This window comes from Nicotiana tomentosiformis, chromosome 7 (genome assembly GCF_000390325.3).
Source record: "Nicotiana tomentosiformis chromosome 7, ASM39032v3, whole genome shotgun sequence".
Classification (NCBI taxonomy): domain Eukaryota; kingdom Viridiplantae; phylum Streptophyta; class Magnoliopsida; order Solanales; family Solanaceae; genus Nicotiana; species Nicotiana tomentosiformis.
Genome location: NC_090818.1, coordinates 110,054,671 through 110,062,016, shown reverse-complemented (window position 1 = coordinate 110,062,016; position 7,346 = coordinate 110,054,671).

Here is a 7,346-nt window from a genome sequence, read left to right as displayed (position 1 = left end):
TACGTTTGTGGATGGAATCCCCCGAGAAGAGTTAGAATGGCAATTCCCGCCCCTTGGGCGGTACCAAATAAATGACTAATTGAATCGGGGTTTTGAGCATAAAGATTCTATGGACCTGTAAAAAGTAGGCCTAACCCTTGGGGATGTATTTTAAGGTATAGACGCTTATGACCTTCCCCTCTATGCCTTGCAGTAATGATTCCTATGGCATTACGACCTTTACCACAATGATGCTTTCCATAGATCAAATTATTTCATGAATTGAATTTCACTTGACCCTATCAAATAAGTGGAATATTTATTAAACTGTGAAACATTACCCTGCCATAATGTGATGTGCTTCCAATTCCAATAAAAAGTAACTCATCCAATAGTATTTAATATCCAAAAAACTGCCAAATAAAATATGTCCCATACCAAAATATCACAAGTACCGCTTTGTCCTGGGCCATCACACGAAAAACTAACAAAAGGTAGAAAACAAAGAACCAAATTCTGAGACTAGGGTGCCTACTCTCGAGAAAAAAGAAGAGGTGGCTCATGCCAGTGAAAGAAGCAATAAAAGAAAAGTCTGATTCCTTATCCAAAACCGATTTTTTGAATGAAGTTAGAAAGAAGTTCTATTGCTCCGGAAGGAAGGCGGTAGGTGGGCTTAGATTAGAAATATAGGAATTTCTTCTCTATATCAATCCTTCGATAAAGCAAGAGACGACTATAAAAAAAACTGACTTTTTCATTTATGTCTATTTCACCGAGCCTCTCTCCGAGACAGTGCCCAGATTATTACGCCTTTCGTGCGGGTCGGAACTTACCCGACAAGAAATTTCGCTACCTTAGGACTGTTATAGTTATGACCTCCGTTCATCGGGGCTTCGGTCACCGGCTCCCCTGTCATCAGATCACCAACTTCCTTGACCTTCCGGCACTGGGCAGGCTTCAGCCCCCATTCATGGTCTTACGACTTTGCGGAGACCTGTGTTTTTGGTAAACATTCGCCCGGGCCTGGTTACGATTTTGGTATTCCTTCTCGAGCTTCTATTTCTTCCGTTAAAGGAGATTCGAGAAAAGATGGAATAGGAAGACGTGTTTTCAGAACAAACAAGATATAGAAGATAATAACAGAATTTGTACGATCCTGTGACGAATACTCAGGGCATACTCTCTCTTAGTCGGGTGACCCATTAAACATATGGGGCCCAAGACATATATCACATGAATCTAATGTAAAGTCCATTGGACTCCCATAATTGTTTAAAAGGATCATCTAAGAAATAGACCCTAGAAGCTAAAAAAGGCTATCCTGAGCAATTGCAATAATCAGGTTCATTGATATTCCTGGTATAGTAGATGCTATCACACATACAATCATACTCAATTCGATGGAATTGTTTGATCTTAAAGGGGATCTTCGATAATTTCACATGTGAGGGGTTATTTCTTGGTTTTGTTCAGTCATTAATAACTTTATTATTTTTAGATAATAGTAGATAGAAACAACGCTTGTAAGGATTTCTATTAAAACCAAGAAATATAGGCCTGCCTGCCATCCACACCAGAATAAATAGAGTTTTCCAAAAAAAACTGCTAGTGGAGGAAGACCTCATAGGGATAAGAGACATAGGGCTAAAGAGAGAGCCAAAAAAATGATCTTTGTGTATAATCCGGCATAATGTCGAATGTTATCAGTCAAATCTCTCAAAATGGAATCTATTCCAAATATATATGCTATGGTTCCTTACTTCGACAGGATACAAATATCTAAATTTAATATTTTTAGATACTTTTTCAGACCTATTGCCAATACTAAGTAGCAATCAAAAATTTGTATCAATTTTTCATGATATTATGCATGGATCAGGTATATCATGGTGAATTCTTTAGAAAAAATTATGTCTTCAAATAGCATGATGTCAGCTTCTACGACATAAGCTTTAGAACTATCAACAAATAATAAACATTTCATAAGAAAAGAATTTATTTTGTTTAAATCTCAAAGAAAGGTATAGGTGAAATTTGGAACAGTCATTTCAATCTTTTTCTTCCAATTCTAAGAAAGAGAAATCCCGAAAAATCCGTCAATAAATGACAAACTCCATTATACAGATGATAGGACAGGGCTAAGGCAGTAATCTCGACGGAGATTAGGATGAGCTTTGATGAATAAAAGAAGAATTGGTAGAAATTCTCATAGGTGAAGCAAATCAAACCAATTTTCAGATAAACAAGATAAAAAAAGAAAAGTGTACTGGCTAGGAAAGCTCTAGAGATTCTATGGGAAATTGAAAACGTCGAAGTAAGCTTTGGCTTATAAATAGGAAGATGAGGAGATAAGGGGCGAATGATATTCGGAAAGATTTATGTTCATTCGCTCTGCTCGCAGAGCAGTATACCGAAAAAAGAAGCGACTACCTTACTTAAGCAATTCTTCTTATTCTTATTCTTTCTTAGTTGAAGTTCCTATATTGGTTTTTTCTTTATTTTATGAATGTTATAACTCCTGGCTATATCCTAACACTAGGCAGACCGAAAATAAGGCCAAGTAATATCAACATAAATAAAAATCACTAGAAGAATTAGAAATAAAGAATATAGGAAATGGTCCATTATTTGATTTGCCAGTTCTTCTTGGGAAGGGTATACTGGCGATACAACGGTTAGACTTACCCCGTCCAAACCTAGAGCTAGCTTATGACGAACTTTCCAATCAAAACATAGTTTAATAATTAGAATTATATGCATTAGGGAAATATATATATATATAATCCTCCCAAAAAACTACGGATTATAAAACATAGAGAATTCTGAAGGGTTTCATGAGAGAGTAGGGTATAGAGAAATGAGAAAAGTACCGAGCACTTTTGTCTAAGTACGAGTATGAGTTGGGTAAGGCTTTGGATCATAATGAAATTCTTTTTTTTCTACTCTTCTTATTTTATTGATTAGAAGCATCCAGCAGCACCACGCCGGTTTAGAATTCGATTCTAAGGTTTAAGGCCCCATTTGATTTCGTTCAGTTCCTACCACCAGTTCTAAAATACTGGATCCATTCAGTATAGAGAGGGATATTTCATCCTAGCTTTTCAATTTATCTGTCCTAACAACGTTCGAAGCCTAACATCCTTGCAAGCTTTGGATTCTTTCCTATCTCTAACCGGGAAAGAGGTTACCAAGCAAGTGAAACTGTACTCGCTTCTTTTCATTCTTGTCCTCTTGTACTTCCGTTCTTCTTATTCTCGTATCCGGAACCGGAACAAGCTCTTCTTTTGCAACCTTACTTTGTTTGCTTCTTGTTAGTAGTACTAGTTTGTAGTCTTTATTGACCTGGAACACAAGCTTTACCAGCCAAGCCAACCCGATCTGACCTTCGAAACTCTCTTCTCATACTCCTCATTCGTCATTCCAGGTGTATTCCAGTTAACTCTTCTCTTACAGAGCCTTGTCTGTTTGATTTCTTTCCTAGTCTTCTTCCTGCTTCATTAGATAAAGCGTCTTCATTAATAGATAGAGTTAGAGTACGTAGTGAGAGTCAAGGTCAAAGTTGATTGATGAGTTCAGTGGACAGAACAATCGATGTGAGGCCTAGGTCAAGGAAGGAAGTTAAAGTAGAACAAAAAAATATGATGATCGGGCATACTATGTGTAATGACCCCACCATTCACGATAAATAATAAATAAAAAGAGAAAAAGAAAAGCCATTCTATTTCGACAAAAATCCTATACCCAAGTTCCATAGCTTTTGGTTCGCTATCCCGATCATGATTTTCCTACCCTAGAGGGAAAGGTACTTCCCTTTTGGGCCGGTTGTGGGCGAGCAATCTTTTAGCCCTGAGTCTATCGAGGGCATTTCACTCCTAGACCAGAAGGGAAGGGATTGTTTGCGACTAGCAGTAGCTTGCAATGGTCTTTGACACATCTATTAGCTGAAGAGAAGGATGAATCTAGTTACCCTTTCAAGATAAATTCATGAGGCTACCCTTGGGTCTCACTCTTAGATGTCTATGCCTCTCAAGGAAAGGTTTCTAATAATTACTGTCATACAATCCCAGAAGACAAGGAAACAGAAGACTCATCAAGCTATAAAAGAAGAAGTAGAAGGACATCGAAAGGCACGCAACTACATCATCTGTTTCTATACCTTTCTAGTTTTTAGTACAAATACTGTATTCTTGAGTCTACAAGTATCGCAAAAGATAGGAAGAGTTAGAAAAAAATGAGAGTTGTGTCAATATTAGAAAGAAACATTGTTGCTGTATATCGTTGGTGGTGAACGTACTAAAACCATCACTGTTGTACCATACCGGTACTGAACCAGTATAAAAATTGTTGTGCCTCCTTTATTTTTATGTCTGCTCAGTTTATTTTTAATGCGATCAATCACTTTGTAAAGTCTAGTCGACTAATTTCCTACATAGTCAACTAAGATTTTCAAATTGGCTATAATTCACCCCCCCTCTTGTACTTTCAATTAGTATCAGAGCAGGACTCACAAACATTGCTTTACAACAAGTGAGGAAAAGATCATTGCATCAAACACAGACGTTGGAGCACTATTTCAAGAAGGAATATCTCAGGTACGACCCCCTTACTTCAATGACCAGCTATGACATATGACATTAAGGTTTGACGTATGATAAAAAAGGGAAATCTTTCAATTCCGCCAAAGAAGGATAAAAAGGATGAAATCATAGTATCATCTGATCCTCTTGAATTAGATAATTATACTGAAGAACAATCAGATGTTATTCAAGTGAATGCCAAGGCAAAAAATCTGTTGTACAATGCTATAAGCGGGGAAGAATACGAAAAGATATCATGTTGTGAAACTGCAAAGGAAATATGGGATAAGTTAGAGGTCACATATGAAGGAACCAACAAGGTGAAAGAGACAAGGATCAATCTCCTAGTTCTAGATTATGAATTGTTTCAAATGAAGGATGGAGAATCAGTGGACGAAGTATTTTCTAGGTTCAGCAAAATTCTTGGAGACTTGAAATCCTTTGGTAGACCAATAAAAGTGGAGAACAGGTCAAAACAATTCTGAGAAGTCTTCCCACAATTTGGCAACCCAAATTCATTGCTTTGGAATGTCAGGATCTTGACAAAATGTCATATGATGAACTCAGAGGTGATCTAATTGCATTTGAGAAAACACATTTAGACATGCAAGTTCAACAAGAAAAAAAGAAGACAGTTGCATTCAAAGCAACTGTGGATGAATCAAAAAATAAAGAAGAAGAAGGAGGAGGAGAAGAACAAGATGAGAATATAACTATGCTCTACAAATTTATAACAAGACTGATAAGGAAAAACAGAAATAGCAGAAGAGGTAAATCAAATTTCAGAAAAGGGACGATGAATAATGAAAATGACAAAAATGATGGAAGACGCTATGAGTGTGGAAAATATGGACATATTTAAGACGAATGCCCTGAACTGAAAAAGAAACTAAGCATGAATTTTCAAAAGAAGAAATCCTTTGGAGATTGGAGTGATGAAGAAGAATCTGATCACGAGAAAATTGCCAACATGTGTTTCATGGCCATTAAAGAAGATAGCGATGAAGACTCAGGTGAGCTTGGTCTCATGGCAGACGAATGAACAAGTGAGGTACATCTTCCTACATATCCTAGTTATCATGAACTCTAAGAATTTATTGATATTGCTCTTGAAGATATTGATAAAGTTCTGAATGAACTTCGAAAAATCCAAAGAGAAAAGAAAGACTGAGCTCTGAAATTGGAAGTGTGTGAAATTGAGAGAGATATGCTTCAAGATGAAGTTAATGAACTTCAACTTCAACTGAATGGATTGCGAAAATCTACTAGTTATAGTTTAGTTAGATCAAATCAGTTTGCTTCTCATAACTCTCTAACTATAACTAAAAATCTCTCTGCATGCACTCATTGTGGCAAAAATAGTCACAACACTAACCACTGCAGTCTTAGAATCAGAGGAGAAAAAGTCTTTGAAAATTCTAATAACACCTCATGTTTTTATTATGGAAAACTCGGTCATACCTCTAATCATTGCGGGTTAAAGAACAACAGGAGATGGGTCTGGCGACTCAAGCCCTCTAGTTAAGCTAATACTTAGAACACTAACCATTCATGACTCAAGCAGGCTTGGGTACCTAAAAACAAGTAATCTATTTTTGCAGGAACACCGCAAGAAGAATCGAAAAGGGAAATGGTACCTTGATAGCGCGTGTTCCAGACATATGACTGGTGACAAATAACTATTCAAAACTGTCACCAAACTAGATGGAGGAATAATCACTTTTGGAGACAAATCAAAAGGAAATGTAATTGGAGTTGGAAGAGTTCCTCTCAGCTCAACATGTGATGTAGACGAAGTGTACCTGGTTGATGAACTTGGCTACAACCTTCTCAGTATCAGTCAACTATGTGACACTGATTATGAGGTTCGTTTAAAAAGCATGGTTGGTTTATTGAAGACGAGCAGGTAAAGTTATTCTGGAAATAGAGACAGGAATGTCTATACCATCAGTAACATAGATATCTTGGTAATCAAATTTTTCTAGACTCTATGATTGATGATCCTTGGGTATGAAATAGAAAACTTGGTCATGCCAGCATGCATACTATTCATAAACTTTCCAAAAATGATCTTGTCATTGGTCTTCCAAAACTAGATTTTTCAAAAGATCAAATATGTGATGCATGTCAACTAGGATAACAAACCAGGTCCTCTTTTAAAGGTAAACATATTATTTCTACTACAAAGCCTCTTCAACTCTTGCATATGGACCTTTTTGGTCCAACTAAAACTGTTAGCATAGGTGGTAGAAAATACGCCTTTGTTATAATAGATGATTTTTCTCGATTTACCTGGGTTATCTTTCTAAGTCATAAAGATGAGGCATTAAGGAACTTTGAAGTCTTCAGCAAGAAGGTACAACGGGAAAAAGGTTACTACATTTCTTCTATAAGAAGTGATCATGGAGGAAAATTTAAAAGTAAAACATTTGAGAACTTCTGTAATGATCAAGGGATCTCCCACAATTTTTCATCTCCAAGATCACTGCAACAAAATGGAGTGGTAGAACGCAAAAATAGAACCTTGTAAGATATGGCAAGAACTATGATTGTGGGAAATTCACTTCCACACCACTTCTGGGTAGAAGCTGTAAGCACATCATGTCACATCATCAATAGATGCTTAATTTAACCTATTCTCAAGAAGACTCCATATGAACTATGGAGAGGTAAAAGACCCAACATGAGTTATTTTCATCCTTTCGGTTGCAAATGCTTTATTCACAACAATGGAACAGACAATATTGGTAAGTTTGATCCCAAAAGCGATGAAGGTATTTTTTTCGGATA